Genomic DNA, 15,485 nt, shown 5'->3' on the forward strand with positions numbered 1-15,485 from the left:
TAGTACTTTTCACCCTAAGTGGAATGGGTATGCCCGGACGTTGGTCCCTTGCTCACTATGCCACAAGCAAAGAAGTTTTGGACGTATTTTTATGCCACGAGTGCCTTATTCAAAAAGGTAAAACATAACATATTTTCTGTCTCTTACCCTTAACAAACCATACAAGCGTTTAATTCCCATTTATTATATGTTATTTGCACCGGCATTAAGAAAGCTACGGTATCGTGTTTACTTCAATACTATACCCAATGGTTCCCTGAAAATCACCAGAAACCTACCAGGGTTGAGTGTTTGGGAGGTGAGGTTTGTATTGCCCGGTCGTGATTCTAGTTAATATTAGGAACGCCCGAGGTAATAAATTTATATGCCCACATGCATCAAACTCCCGTTTTGCGATTCCAAAATTGCGATTTTTACCGAATCGCAAATAAGGAATCGCAAAACGGGATGCATCATTGAAAGTGCATAATATTTGCGATTCGGTAAAAATCGCAATTTTTACCGAATCGCAAATATTATGCGAATTCCAATTTCTGATTTCGCAATTCCCATTGATTGGCCCATAGGAATCAATGGCAATTGCGAATTCGCAAATTGGAATTCGCAAAATGTTGATGCATTCCATGGGTGCAGGGGGGGGTCCAAAGGACCCCCCCCTGAACCCCTGAAATGTATTTGAAAATGGATGTTTCACACACACATGTCCTAAGGACATGTGTGTCTGTAACATGACAGTGTTTAAAATGCTAATTTGAGCATTTTAAACATTTTTCGCAAATTACCACGAGGTTCAACCTCGTGGTAATTTGCACTTGCAATCTTTGAATTCGCAATTTTTTTCAGAATGATGCATTGCATTTAAGGAATCGCAAATTTGCGATTCTTTAAATGCAATCGCATTTTGGAAAATCGCAAAATTAGCGATTTTCAACAAAAAATAATGATGCATCTCAAAAATCATTTTTGGAATCGCAAACGGCCGATTTTAAGTAATCGCACCGTTTGCGACTCCAAAAATGCTTGATGCATGTGGGCTTTAATGATTTTCCCTTCTTGTGTTTATGGACAGATTGTAGGATAACCCTTAGTGAGTCCACCAATTTCTTTCATGACAAACAGGACAGCTGCCTGTTTTGATCACAGACCATCACCCAGTAAGAGGTGAGGAGTATATATATTTTTGGAAATATGAAAACGTGTTGGTATGATTACCATAGGAAAGAGAGTAGAGTACGATTGAATATGGGTATTTCCTGCCATCTTGTATTATTGGGGAGAGGATTGCGCCACATAGAGCGAGTGACTCTATTTATTTGGTTCTCACTTAGAAGTTCTAATATAATGTCCTTGTATTAGCATCTTTCTGTCTTCTTTTTGTTGAGAAAGAAGTATAGTAATGTGTTGATAGGTTGGATGTATAGATAAGAGCATACCTTGAACTGCACACAAAACGAGCAACAAAGCTGGGAAATCCTTGAGCTAGTTTTAACCTAACAAACTGATTTTAATCTGTATTTGAGTTTTTGAACTTTTATTTGTGGTTTAGAGCAGGAATAATTGCCAATGTTGTGTTTTATCATACAGGCTTTTATTGGTCACCCTACGAGTTTTTAAGTCAAGAGAGTCAATCGCATGGTCTTGAAAAAGATGGAAATATAATTCACCCATCGAAACGCGTCGACATCAAATCTAGTACACAATCAGTCATCACAGGCGTGGTTCATGATCAATAAGTATAACAAACGTGGCTCCACGCGCTAAGCATTGCTAAGACAGATGTGTAAATTGTAAAGACATATTTTACTTGTCTATGTTTAGTTTTACTCTCTTTTTTTATTGTGTTTGCTTTGTAATAGGATTGCACTAAAGCTCTTTGTCTGTACAAATTGTGAGAGATCATGGTAATGAATTGTGTGTTCTATTCTTATGTGACTTTTTTATGACCAATACATTTATTAATATATTTTGATTAATTTGCTTATATTGTATATCTCCCGGACAAATATGGTCCTATCCTTCTCAGCATGGTTGAGTAAGTAAGGAGGGTGTGATACTAGACCTGTGCGGAAGGTGCTGATTGAATGATGTGTCGATAATATTATTTCATCCAAAGGACTTTTTCTTTACATTCCCTTGCTCACTGTGCCTCTGGATGCAATTGGCAAACACATCAAGCATCCCTAATAGCTTATAGCTAATGTGTGTGAGTTCTAGGCAAGTAAAAAACAAAAAAAATCTAAATACATTAAAATTGCATTATTCATGTGCAAAGATGTCAATTTGAAGGGTCACTCAAGCAACAGAACATACAAAGAATAACAGGAAAGTGTGGTTTAGAAAAATAATTAAAAACAATTTATTACACAAAGTATTTTTAAAAAACCATAGTACATTAAAACATTTCATTAGCAATCATATATCCAATACATAATTCAAGAAAACAAGGTCGACGCTGCGTTTCGGTGATTTCATACAGATGTTCACCTTCTTCAGGACAGTTTTCTTTCTTAATCGCAAGGATAGGTCTAACATCAAATTGTCACTTCCAGTGTACGTGAGCTCAATTATATGTGGCTCGTCTTTTTAAAATTCCATAAAAATTACACCAAGGGTCAATACCAATGTATAATAGGATCACATTTCGGGAGACCTTCGTTCAGATGTTCCGTATTGATAAAATAAATTAAAAACTGGTGGGTGCCTGACAAGTGACCGTGAAAATGGTCTGCTTGCGAATCGCGACTGGATAGAGGCTGAGCCTAGCACATCCCCAAGTTTTTAGTCTTCTGGCTCTGAGATTACTTCTGGCCGCAGTTATTTAGAAGACTGTTAGGTTCTTCACCAACCTTAAGAACACGGGGGCATATTACCAAGCAATAGCGATAATTATCGCTATTGCTTGGTTAGAGACAAAAATTTACCGCTGAGCTGCGGCGATTTTTACCGCAAATAAACCTTGGTATTACCAAGGTTTAACGCAAATGCGATAAAAATCGCCGCAATGCATGAATATCGCTGAAAAGTCGCGATATTCATGCATTACCGAGCTAATGCTCTTAGCCATGTTATCCACCTCCCATTGGATAACATGGCTAAGAACTGCTCAGGGCAGGTGTTAGCTTTTGGAGATATTCGCGCTTAGCGCGAATATCTCCAAAAGTTGGTAATAGGAGATAGCAATGTTAGCAACTGTTTTCAGTCGCTAACATCTTGGCATGCCCACTTTGCATGTCATTAGTGATAAATATCACTGACATGCAAAGTGGGGCCCAAGATGGCCGCTATCTCCTACTAGCTGTCGCAAGCTGGTGTTAGCGACAGCTAGGTAATAGGGAGATCATTTTATCTCCGCTTTCTTGGCTTTTAAAGCCAAAAAAGCAGAGATAAACCCCCTTGATAATATGCCCCACTGTCTCCCTGTCTCCCACGTGGCCTCTTACCAATCTGGATTCAAGCTAGCCTGGCTGATGAAGGGTAATACCCAGAAACGGTTCTCAGGATTCTTGTTTCCGGTCCAGGGAGGACCTTGCTTGGCAGTTCGTTCTGGACGGTTCTCATGAGGCACAGGGTCAAGACTGATTTGCATATGGCTGAGTCTAAACTGGGGTGGCATAGTGAGCAAAAGAACAATGGATTTACCCAGATCTCTTGACTGGGGTGAAAGTATGATTTATTCCCCATTCCGTCCATCAGTTGTTTGCATAGCACTGTTCACTCTATATGGGATGAGTATGCCCAGACGTGGGTCCCTTGCTCACTCTGCCACTGGATTTAGGCTAGCCTGGCTGATGAAGGGTAATACCCAGAAACCGGTCCCAGGATGCTTGTTTCCAGTCCACGGAGGACCTGGCTTGGCAGTTCGGTTTCGACTGTTCCCATGAGGCACAGGGGCAAGACTGACTTGCAAATGGCTGGGTCTAAACTGGGGTGGCATGGTGAGCAAAAGAACCATGGATTTAACTCAGATCTCTTGACTGGGGGTGAATGTATGATGTATTCAGCATTCTGTCCATCATTTGTTTGCGTAGCACTTATCATTATAGCCACAGCATTTCCCGCTTTTGAATGGGAGCAAGGTAATTTTTTGACAGAAGTCATGTAAGTCATACATAATGCTTCCACAAATTATTAATGGGTACATGAAACACATAAGATAGCAGACAAATCATGTTTTCATACCAACTCCTCCACCAACATCTATGTCAACACAGTCCAGGAGGTCAGACTCCCTGCCAACCACATCGGCCCAGTAATGCTTTAGCTGATGGGTGTCACAGCCCCCTATGAAAATCCTTTGCATCTGGAGCTGTACACTCTCCCACAACGGACCTTCATTGGGTAGCCCTGGATGACATGTCCCCTACTGGCTACCATGGCAGGCAGTCAGGTAATGTGAGACCAGCTGCAGGAAGCTCCCAAACTCCTGCTCAGTCATGGGATGAGACCAACTCTTTCCCAGCATGATCCCACCCAAATTATACCACACAAATGCAACTAAACTCACCCAAAACACCCTACTACCCCTTAACAAATATACAGCACAAAAGATGAACACCCGACAGCACACAGGGCAATAGACAATATACAACAATTAAGCAAATAAATTACTTGAGGGTCACAATAGGCAACCAGCTAGAACCACACCACTGCCCAGCACAACCAAAACACAAGCACTCCCAAGCTCAGACAATAACACTGTGACTTAAAGTGAAAATGAAAGTAACTTCACAATTCCTGATTTGCAGCATACAGGATCCATTACATCACTTCTCTTTATCCATGACTTCACTTCTTGGGTGGCTGTGTGACATTTTCATCCAATGCATCTTTTTTTGTTCGCTTTAAGTCAATGCGGCTATATCACACAAGTCTTGACAAGCCACAATGTAGTTTTTTAGAGGCGTCAGCTGCAAAGCGTCCCACAGTGGCTGTAAAATTCATGCTTAATGCTCATGCATCATTTTTTAGGGATGCAATAGGTCAAATGCATATTTGTTTGTTGTATTGGGATGTGTAATGCATGTAATAATGAACAGGGATTGCAGTGTTGGGTGTGAATATTGGAGATGACATGTTTATAGTCTTTGAATGTGTTTACTATGTGTGTTGACAGTGAACATATGTGTGTGTTAATGCTGTTCAGGGATCATACTGCGCATAGTCCTTAAACACTGTGATAGCACAAGGGCACACCTTACCAAAGGTGCCCTGTGTGCTAAATTAGTCTTAGCACCCATCGACATTGCATTAACTTACCCCAGGGATGTGACAAACTGGCACAGCCTTGGGGTCAGCGCACCCACATCTACGACAGCGCATGCTACTGCCAAACAGTGCCATGTCTTACAGTGGAGGCATCAGGCTATGGAGAAATTTAGGAGTGTGCAGCGATTGACTGCACCCACTTTGAAAGGGATGTATATGATTGTTTATGCATTTGCCATTCATATCCCAGGGTCATACCCCACAGGAATAAAACAGTGTCATAATTTGTGGCCAACATGATTCTCCCTCATGTTGATGGTGCTATGATAGATCACCATGCATGCCTTGGCATGACCTTCAATATATATGGGTGACAGTAAGGCTGTGTAACTCACACCATAACTACACTCTGCATCAAGGGGGTGTTGCTTATGCATAGCAGTAGGTGGTCACATGTAAACCACATTTGCAGTGACAAAGTATGGTATTTATGTATTTATTTATTATTACATTTATTAAGCGCACAGCTACCCGGAGGTTTCCCGGCGCTAAAGCAAGCTGATCGGTGAAAAGAGGGAGGGACATTAGTTGTTAAAAAGCCATGTTTTTATTCCTTTACGGAATGTAGCATTTGTATGTCTGATATGAGATAACCTAATGGATTTACCATGTGGATAAAGTTACTGATGTAGCATATGTAGACTGTAGTTTTGGGACTGTTCCCATGCACATACTAAGTGGAATACTTCATAGTCATCATACCATGGGTTGCCTCTACTATCGTCCACAAGTATAAGACCATACAAATGGCTAGCAGTAGGAGAGACACACACAGACTATCTACGTTACCACACCATGGTAATTGTGGCTGGCAATTGAGGACTATTTGCTGCAGGTAGTTGGCATGCCGACTATTTCCATTGTACCAGATTATGTTATGTTCAATGCTGCTTGTCACACATAGATACATACATTTTCTGTGTGACAATCAGTAGCAGGACAAATGTGAATGTTTAAGTGTTTACTGGGACTGTAGAATGAAAATGCATACACAGTGGTATAGCTTATATATTTATTTACATACAGATTAGCAAAGTTAGATCTGTCATCATTGTGTGATATTATGCACATCACTCTTGCTTCTGTGAAGAAATTGTTGATGATGTGTTCACTCAACTGTGCTGCGGCAACTGATGGAACAGTTCGAAAGGGCTCCTCATGTTTCTGCTCATCATCGTCTGGCAGTTCCTGCTCCCCATTGTCATCAGCCCATGGCACATTTGTTCTTACACATATGTTGTGGAATATGCAGCACACCAATATTATTTTATGCACCATAGGTGGCAAGTATAGCAATCGGCCCCCAGATTTGTCAAGGCTCCTGAGGCAGGATTTTAAAACACCAATTGTCTGCTCAATGATGGGTCTAGAGCTGCTTAGGGCATGATTGTATCTGCGCTGGGCTCCAGTTTGTGAGTTCTTCAGAGGAGTTATGAGCCACGGAAGCAAAGACAGGAGGTGTACAATTGATTAGAGTCATTACAAGAGATGGCCCAACATTCATGTCCATTCTATTCCAACATTCATGTCCATTCTATTATGTGCCCTGATTGACTCATATACATTACTTACTGTAGAAGACTTGCTATGACATTGTGTGGCATACACAAAAGTAGGGATAGGAAATGATTGACACTGTGATACACATACAGGTGTGCTGTCCTCTGTAATGCACTTACTATTTTTCTTACTGGTGAGTACCAATCTTATTCAGGTGATGATTTGTCACAAGTGAGTAAAATCAATTTGCCACTGAGTAGAAACATGTCTCACATTCATCGATTGTGTCTATTATTGGCTACTATTGCCATTACTGACCTGATTCCTGTCTGATTTGACAGAATGTAACTGGACCAGGTGATGTGGCGTACTTCAGTCACACATATTTGGCATTGAGAGTTGGAGTAAATGTTATTCAATCTGTACTGCCAAGGGAGGATAGTGAATGATATCAATGTGGGACATGATAGTGTACACTTGGCAGTGAACAGTGTCAACTATGGTGACAATACACCAGGGGTTTCAAGATATATGTTAACCGTATGCTGTACAGTGGAACTGGTAGACTAATTACACAACAGTGCTACACTGCTTCTGGACAGTGTAGGCTATATTTTCCACATGATTCAGGGCCCAGAGTTTTGGGGCTGTACGAGAAGAACCTGTGTAGCATTGTACCAGGTCAGGCCCATTATTCCCATGATAACTGTGCTGTTGGCTGTCATGGGAGGTGTAGTGCGTGCATGAGGCTGCACCTTGCTAAAGACTCTGGGCCTTGGATGGATCATGTAGTGTTTTTTGCACAACAAAATGGTGTGAACATAGGATGTAATGTATACATGTGATGAGTGATATAATGTAGTATGGTAGACATGATCTTGTGAGGTTCTTATATGACAACATATCTCAGTTTCACAGGTCTGGGATATATCACATGCCTCATGACCATGGGGTTTACATGTGGACACAGACTATGGACAAGAATTGCCTTGCTTCAACAGGATGTTTGGATGCATCATTTTATAAGGTGTTGCCTTTGTAAGGGACTTTGACACTATTGAATGCACACACAGGCACTCATTTAGCAGTTGTTGCCACTGGCCAGCAATGGATGTAATATGGCTGCACTGACTTGCATTCAAAGTTAAGGGGTGGAATGTCTCTTTTTCCAAACACACAGCATATCCACAGTTTGTATGCAAATGCACCATCACATGGTAGTGAGTTGTGCCAATCTCAACCTTGCACCATAGTGCACATGTGTGTTAGGGTTTGTGCACAGCAAAGAGCTAGTCCCCTCTCAGCGCAGTAGTGCTCTCCCCGATAGCTCTCTTTTACACTACACTGCCATACAAGCACTCTGTCTCAGCCCTTAGTTTCCCTTAGTACACTGATAGAAGTACTGGTGTCTGTTTAATCAGTCATTGATGTTATTTTGTCATGCATGATGTTATTTGCTTTTACCAAGGCTTCTTTTTCGGCTTTCTTCCTTTTCCACTTGCTATGCCCCCCCGTGTTCTTCTACCATTTGCATAATAACGGAAGCGCTGCACGTTTCCCAAGAACAACGTGCAGCGCATAAGAGCCACACCCAGTACTGCCAATAAAAGGCAGACTCGAACCCCACCCGGTGCTTGTGCTCGTCTTTATCCTGCTTACCTGAGAAGAGATCCTCCGCATCCTGCCATCAGTTCGGCGATGGTCCTCCGTGGCTGTTCTCGCTCTCTCCCGGACCTGCATCGGCTTCTTGGGGGAGTCCTCCAACAGTTCCAGACTCCTCGCGATCCGGGACCCTCTCCTTCCCAACTGGAGTGACCTGAAAAGAAAAAAAGACAAGGTTAGACTGGGCATTAACCTTTCCGTGCAACAAGTAAGTGCATAACGGTTGATTATCAGAAAGGCGCTTCCAGACTACGATCCAAGGATTTTGAATACAGACATTGTTAAAAAAGAAACGGACATAGTTTTTCTGGTATAACTTTAACAGCAGTGCGTTGTGGAACTTTGTGCATTAAACATTGTTTTACATTCAACTCAATAAGGAACATTGAGATTCAAACTGTTAAATCATTATCTACGAGGCATGCAGTAAAACAAGACTTGAACTTATTAGTTACTGTACTTTGACGTAAGAGTACAGTACTCGTTCCCTGAAAACCTTGGTCATGTGAAAAGTAGGTTAGTGAATGCAAGCACCAATTATGTGATTTATTTAATGTTTATGCATGACACCAGTAATCCTAACAGTGGTATCTTTTATAGCCTTTTAGAAAACCCTTACATTATTAGAAGACACATCCCAGTGAACAGAAACAGCCTAGCCTGGAAGCCAAAGACCAGGATCAGAGAGGTATTTAGTAAAGCACGAATCTAGCAACTAAAGAGAAAGTTAAGCATACAGTTAGGGATAGGATTTACTTATCTGTTCTTCATTTATGTTTCATTAGGCACAAGTTTCATGTGACGTCTGATCGGGCTACAAGTTACAGCACTCAGCGGCCGTGGAAAACGCAAGAGCAGTGTTGTCTCTCTCTTTTTTTATTTTATTCACTTCCCCCCTTCCCTGGGGCTTCTGGTTCTTTGCACATTGTGTACACCTAGTGTGCTGGAGCAAGGAGTTTCAGGGTGGGGACGGACTGTCTTCAGACTCCAACAGAACTGACAGGAAACTCAGGTGAGCTGGGCTTTGACAGAAGCACAAGCCTTAAAAACTGCAATTTTGTTGGACGATGAATTCAGGAGAAGAAACAGAAGACATTGACGCCACGGATATGGCGCAAGCCTTAAACGAGGATTTAGCCCAAAATGAGTCTGTGTCTGGTCTCTTGCAGCACATGCAAGAAGAAATAGAGAAATTAAAACTGGAAAACGCCACTTTAAAACAAGATGTGGTCAGGTATAAACCTAGGGAATCTCAGTGGCACACTGCTTTTACCCCATTGTTTAAAGACAACACAGAAACTGGGGCGAGACCTAAACATACTACTTTCTCTTCCCCAGTGGAGGTCACAGTAAATGTTCCCAGTGCAGTGCTTTCATGGCAATAGTAATAAATTCCATGTTTTTATAAATCAATGTCAGCTACATTTCGTTTGTAAGCCACAACAGTTCCCCACTGATGCCACTAAAGTGGCATTTGTCTTGTCCTATCCGGGTGGAACGGCAGCTAATTGGTTAATTCCTTTTGTGGATAGGGATGATCCTATCCTCCATAATTGGAATCACTTTAAACGCACAATGACTCGCCTTTTTGCAAAACACACCTTTATGCAGGCAAGTGATAACGAACTCCTGAATCTGAAGCAAGGCAATAAGGAATTGTTGACCTATCTCACTAGTTTTAATCGATTGCTTAAGGAAACTCAGTGGCCAGAGGAAAAACCTGTCCCCCTCTTTTATAAAGGATTAAGAGACGATTTCTTGCACATGTGGTCGATTTGCCAGAAGATTATTCTGATTTTGTGGATTTAGTGGTTAAATTGGAACATAGGCTAGGAGAAAGGAAGGGAGATAAATCCAAACTGGAATCACGGCTATCTTTTGTCAGACACGAGAAGAAAGAAACAGACAGTAAGCTCCCTGAACCTGAGCCTATGCAGATAGGGACACTTAGAGGTCCACTCTCAGAAGAAAAAGAAAGGAGGATAAAACTCCAACTATGTTTGTATTGTGGCAAAGCCGTCTATTTTGCTAGAGAGTGTCCAGTAAAACCTGAAACTCCATGAAAGGTTACAGTTTCCTCCGTCTCATCTACTGAGTCGGAAAACTAATAAGCTCGACAAGGGGAGAGGTTACTTATTCGGGGGAAACGTCAAAACCAAATCTCTAATTCTGCAGCTTTCATGGTACCTCATATACCTAGACATTTCTTAACTCAGATCATTTTAATAGTGTCTACCCTGGTTAGACATTCTCTCCCTGTTCTTCTTGATTCTGGCGCAACAGGAAATTTTGTGGGCAATAAGTTAGCTGAAACATTAGGTCTCACTTTGTGTTTAAAGCCTTGTCCTGAAGCAGCTTGTGCGGTGGATGGGTCAGAACTGACCTCAGGTTTAATCACAAAACAAACAAGTCTACTCGTTATGGTCTGTCAAAACTGGCACACAGAACTGATTAGCTTTGATCTAATAGATACCCCTAATTTTGGGTTGATTCCTGGGGTGCCCTGGTTAACTGCTCATAACCTAAAAATTGATTGGGTAAATAGAGCAGTTACTCTGGATTCCACCTTTTGTAGAACCACCTGCTATCAGGAAGCAGGAAATGAACAGAGAACAGTAATACACTGTGCAGGCATTAGGCAGGAGCAATTGAGTCTCCCTCCTGAATATTCCGAGTTTAAAGACGTCTTTGATCCTGTGAAAGCTAGTGTTTTTCCCCCACATCGGTCTTATTACTGCCTCATAGAACTAACTCCAGGGGCCCCTTTGCCTAATAACAGAGTATATGCCTTGACTGACGAAGAAACCAAATATTTAAGAACGTACTTAGATGACCTACTACAGTCTGGGTTCATCCGTCATTCCACATCTCCGGTGTCATCTCCGCTTTTTTTTATCCCGAAACCGGATAAATCTCTGCACGCGTGCATTTACTATAGAGGACTTAATAAGGCTACTATAAAAAAGAAATACCCCCTTCCTCTGATAGCCGTCCTTTTGGACCAATTAAGACCTTCTACAATTTACACCAAATTAGATTTGCGGGGGCATACCACTTTGTCAGAATCAAAGAGAATGTTGAGTGGAAGACAGCTTTTAAAACAAAGTTTGGGCTATTCGAATACACTGTAATGCCCTTTGGATTATGTAATGCCCCTGCAGCATTCCAATTCTTTATTAATGAGGTCTTGCACGAATTTTTAGATGTGCGTGTGAGTGAGTGAGTGAGTGAGTGAGTGAGTGAGTGAGTGAGTGAGTTAAAATGTGTAATGCACAAACTTAGCCCATAGGCATCACGGCGCATGTGCGTAATAGTATACATTGATGACATCCTCATTTATTCAAAAAGTTAGGAAGAACATACCCAACACGTTCGTGCAGTATTAGCAAAATTAAAAGAAAACCACCTTTTTGAAAAATTAGAAAAGTGTACGTTTAAATGCAAACAAGGTAGACTTTTTAGGATACTCTTTGTCGCCTCTAGGTATCACTATGGACATTAAGGTAATTAAGTGCTATTACAGAGTGGCCTGAACCAACCTCTGTAAAAGACATACAGAGGTTTTAAGGATTCGCCAACTTTTATAAGAGATTTATTTCTCATTTTGCAGACATTGCGGCTCCAATAACCACTTTGTTGCGAAAAGGGCACTGATTTCTTTGGTCAGATAAGGCATCACAAGCTTTCCAACTGTTAAAACAAAAGTTCACTTCGGCCCCAGTTCTGAAACACCCTGACCCTGACTTGCCATTTTTCGTAGAAGCAGACGCCTCACAGGTAGAATTAGGAGGAGTTCTGTCCCAACGAGATGCTGTAGATGGCCAATTGCACCCAATAGCTTTCTATTCCCAAAAATTACTACCAGCCGAACAGAATTATACCGTGGCTGAAAGGGAACTCTTAGCTATTAAGGTAGCCTTTTCTGAATGGAGACACATTTGATGGGAGCCAAGTTCCCTATTACTATCTTTTCTGACCATAAAAACCTACAGTTCTTTGGAGCACTTAAAGCTCTAACACCACGCCAAATGCAATGGTTGAATTTCTTCAGTGCCTTTGATTTCATCATAACCTATAGACCTGGGGCAAAACAAATTCAATCTGACGTGTTATCCAGATATGGACATACTTTAGAAACAAAACAAGACAAGATAGGAGAACCCTTTATTGCTCCCCAAAAACTGCTAGCACCAGTACAACAGAAAGATTTCATGACAGACCTTTATGCTGCACATATGCAAATAGCTCCTCAAAAATGGTTGGAGAGTTCCCATAACACTTTACAACATGGTTTATTGTATCACGACAACATGCTTTATGTGCCCACCACAGAATTACAAACCCAGCTGATAACATGGCATCATACCTCACCTTTGGCAGGCCATCCTGGTTGGGTAAAAACCCTGGATAATGTTCGAAAACACTTTTGGTGGGACAATATGAGTAGAGACATAAGGCAATTTGTCACCACCTGCCCAATTTGTGCAAGACATAAATCATCCCATAAGGCCCCTGCTCGTTTGTTAGTACCAATGCCTTTACCCACACAACCTTGGCACACCGTGTGTGTAGACTTTATTGTCGGTTTACCGCCAGTAAAAACCTTCACAACTGTTTTAGTAATAGTGGATTTCTTTTCTAAAATGGCACATTTTGTACCATTACGGAAATTGCCTACCGCAGCAGAATTTGCAGACATTTTTCTTAAGGAAGTAGTCCGTCTACATAGATTGCCAAATAAAGTGGTGTCAGACCGAGGTAGTCAGTTCAACTCTAGATTCTGGAAAAATCATTGTGAAAAACTGAAAGTGGAGGTGGCGCTGTCCACCGCTTTCCATCCTGAAACAGATGGACAACAGAAAGACTGAACCAAACCTTACTCCAAACACTACGCTGTTTGTTGGCAGACTACACTAGTGAATGGTTGGAAGCTTTACCTGTAGCAGAGTTTGTTTATAACAATACAGAACATACAGCACTACATTGCACACCATTATATTTCATGCACAGGTATCATCCTGGAGCTTTACACATTCTGGTAGAAGATTCCCTTCTACCAACAGTAACAGATAGGCTAGCAAGATTAAGTAACATACAACATAAGGCCAGAAAACATTTATTGAGATACAAAGAACACATGAAAAAGCAAGCAGACAAACACAGAACTGAGGCACCAACATACCAGATCGGTGACAATGTATGGTTATCCACAAAGAATCTAAATATTGAAGGGTCCCGAAAGCTGCAGCCACGTTTTATTGGGCCCTTTAGTGTCACCGCCATAATAAACCCAGTAACAGTAAAATTGGACTTACCAAGTGATTACCCAGTACACCCTACATTCCATGTATCCTTCCTTAACCCATACAACTTGAAAACTCAACCTGAGCCTCCAACTCCACCCATAACAATTAAAGGAAACCTAGAATATGAAGTACAGAGTATAAAAGAAGCAAAAAGAATTCATGGGCGCCTGTTTTATTTAGTAGAATGGAAGGGGTATGATGAAACAGAAAATTCTTGGGAACCAGCGTCTTACGTACACGCCCCCTGATTGATTAGAATGTTTTACCTAACACATCCAGGGAAACCGCGCCCAGTAGGAGGACTTTTGAGGGGGGCGACTGTTAGGGTTAGTGCACAGCAAGAGCTAGTCCCCTCTCAGCGCAGTAGTGCTCTCCCCGATAGCTCTCTTTTACACTACACTGCCATACAAGCATTCTGTCTCAGCCCTTAGATTCCCTTAGTACACCGATAGAAGTGCTGGTGTCTGTTTAATCAGTTATTGATGTTATTTTGTCATGCATGATGTTATTTGCTTTCACCAAGGCTTCTTTTTCAACTTTCTTCCTTTGCCACTTGCTATGCCCTCCCGTGTTCATCTACCATTTGCGTAATAACGGAAGCGCTGCACGTTTCCCAAGAACAATGTGCAGCGCATAATAGCCACACCCAGTACTGCCTATAAAAGGCAGACTCGAACCCCACCCGGTGCTTGTGCTCATCTTTATCCCGCTTACCTGAGAAGAGATCCTCCGCATCCTGCCAGCAGTTCGGCGCTGGTCCTCCGTGGCTGTCCTCGCTCTCTCCCGGACCTGCATCGGCTTCTTGGGGTGAGTCCGGTTGCGCTTCCTCCTCCCAGTTCCCGACTCCTCGCGATCCGGGACCCACTCCTTCCCAACTGGAGTGACCTGAAAAGAAAAGAAGACAAGGTTAGACTGGGCATTAACCCTTCAGTGCAACAAGTAAGTGCATAACCGTTGATTATCAGAAAGGCGCTTCCAGACTACGATCCAAGGATTTTGAATACAGACATTGTTAAAAAAGAAACAGACCTAGGTTTTCTGGTATAACTTTAACAGCAGTGCATTGTGGAACTTTGTGCATTAAACATTGTTTTACATTCAACTCAATAAGGAACATTGAGTTTCGAACTGTTAAATCATTATCTGCGAGGCATGCAGTAAAACAAGACTTTTACTTATTAGTTACTGTACTTTGACGTAAGAGTACAGTACTCATTCCCTGAAAACCTTGGGCATGTGAAAAGTAGGTTAGTGAATGCAAGCACCAATTATGTGATTCATTTACTGTTTATGCATGACACCAGTAATCCTAACAGTGGTATCTTTTATAGCCTTTTAGAAAACCCTTACATTATTAGAAGACACATCCCAGTGAACAGAAACAGCCTAGCCTGGAAGCCAAAGACCAGGATCAGAGAGGTATTTAGTAAAGCACGAATCAAGCAACTCAAGAGAAAGTTAGGCATACAGTTAGGGATAGGATTTACTTATCTGTTCTTCATTTATGTTTCATTAGGCACAAGTTTCACATGACGTATGATCGGGCTACAAGTTACAGCACTCAGCGGCCGTGGAAAACCCAAGAGCAGTGTTGCCTCTCTCTTTTTTTATTTTATCCACTTCCCCCCTTTCCTGGGGCTTCTGGTTCTTTGCACATTGTGTACACCTAGTGTGCTGGAGCAAGGAGTTTCAGGGTGGGTACGGACTGTCTTCAGACTCCAACAGAACTGACAGGAAACTCAGGTGAGCTGG

The sequence above is a fragment of the Lissotriton vulgaris genome, chromosome 6, assembly GCF_964263255.1.
Source record: "Lissotriton vulgaris chromosome 6, aLisVul1.2, whole genome shotgun sequence".
NCBI classification, from domain to species: Eukaryota; Metazoa; Chordata; class Amphibia; order Caudata; family Salamandridae; genus Lissotriton; species Lissotriton vulgaris.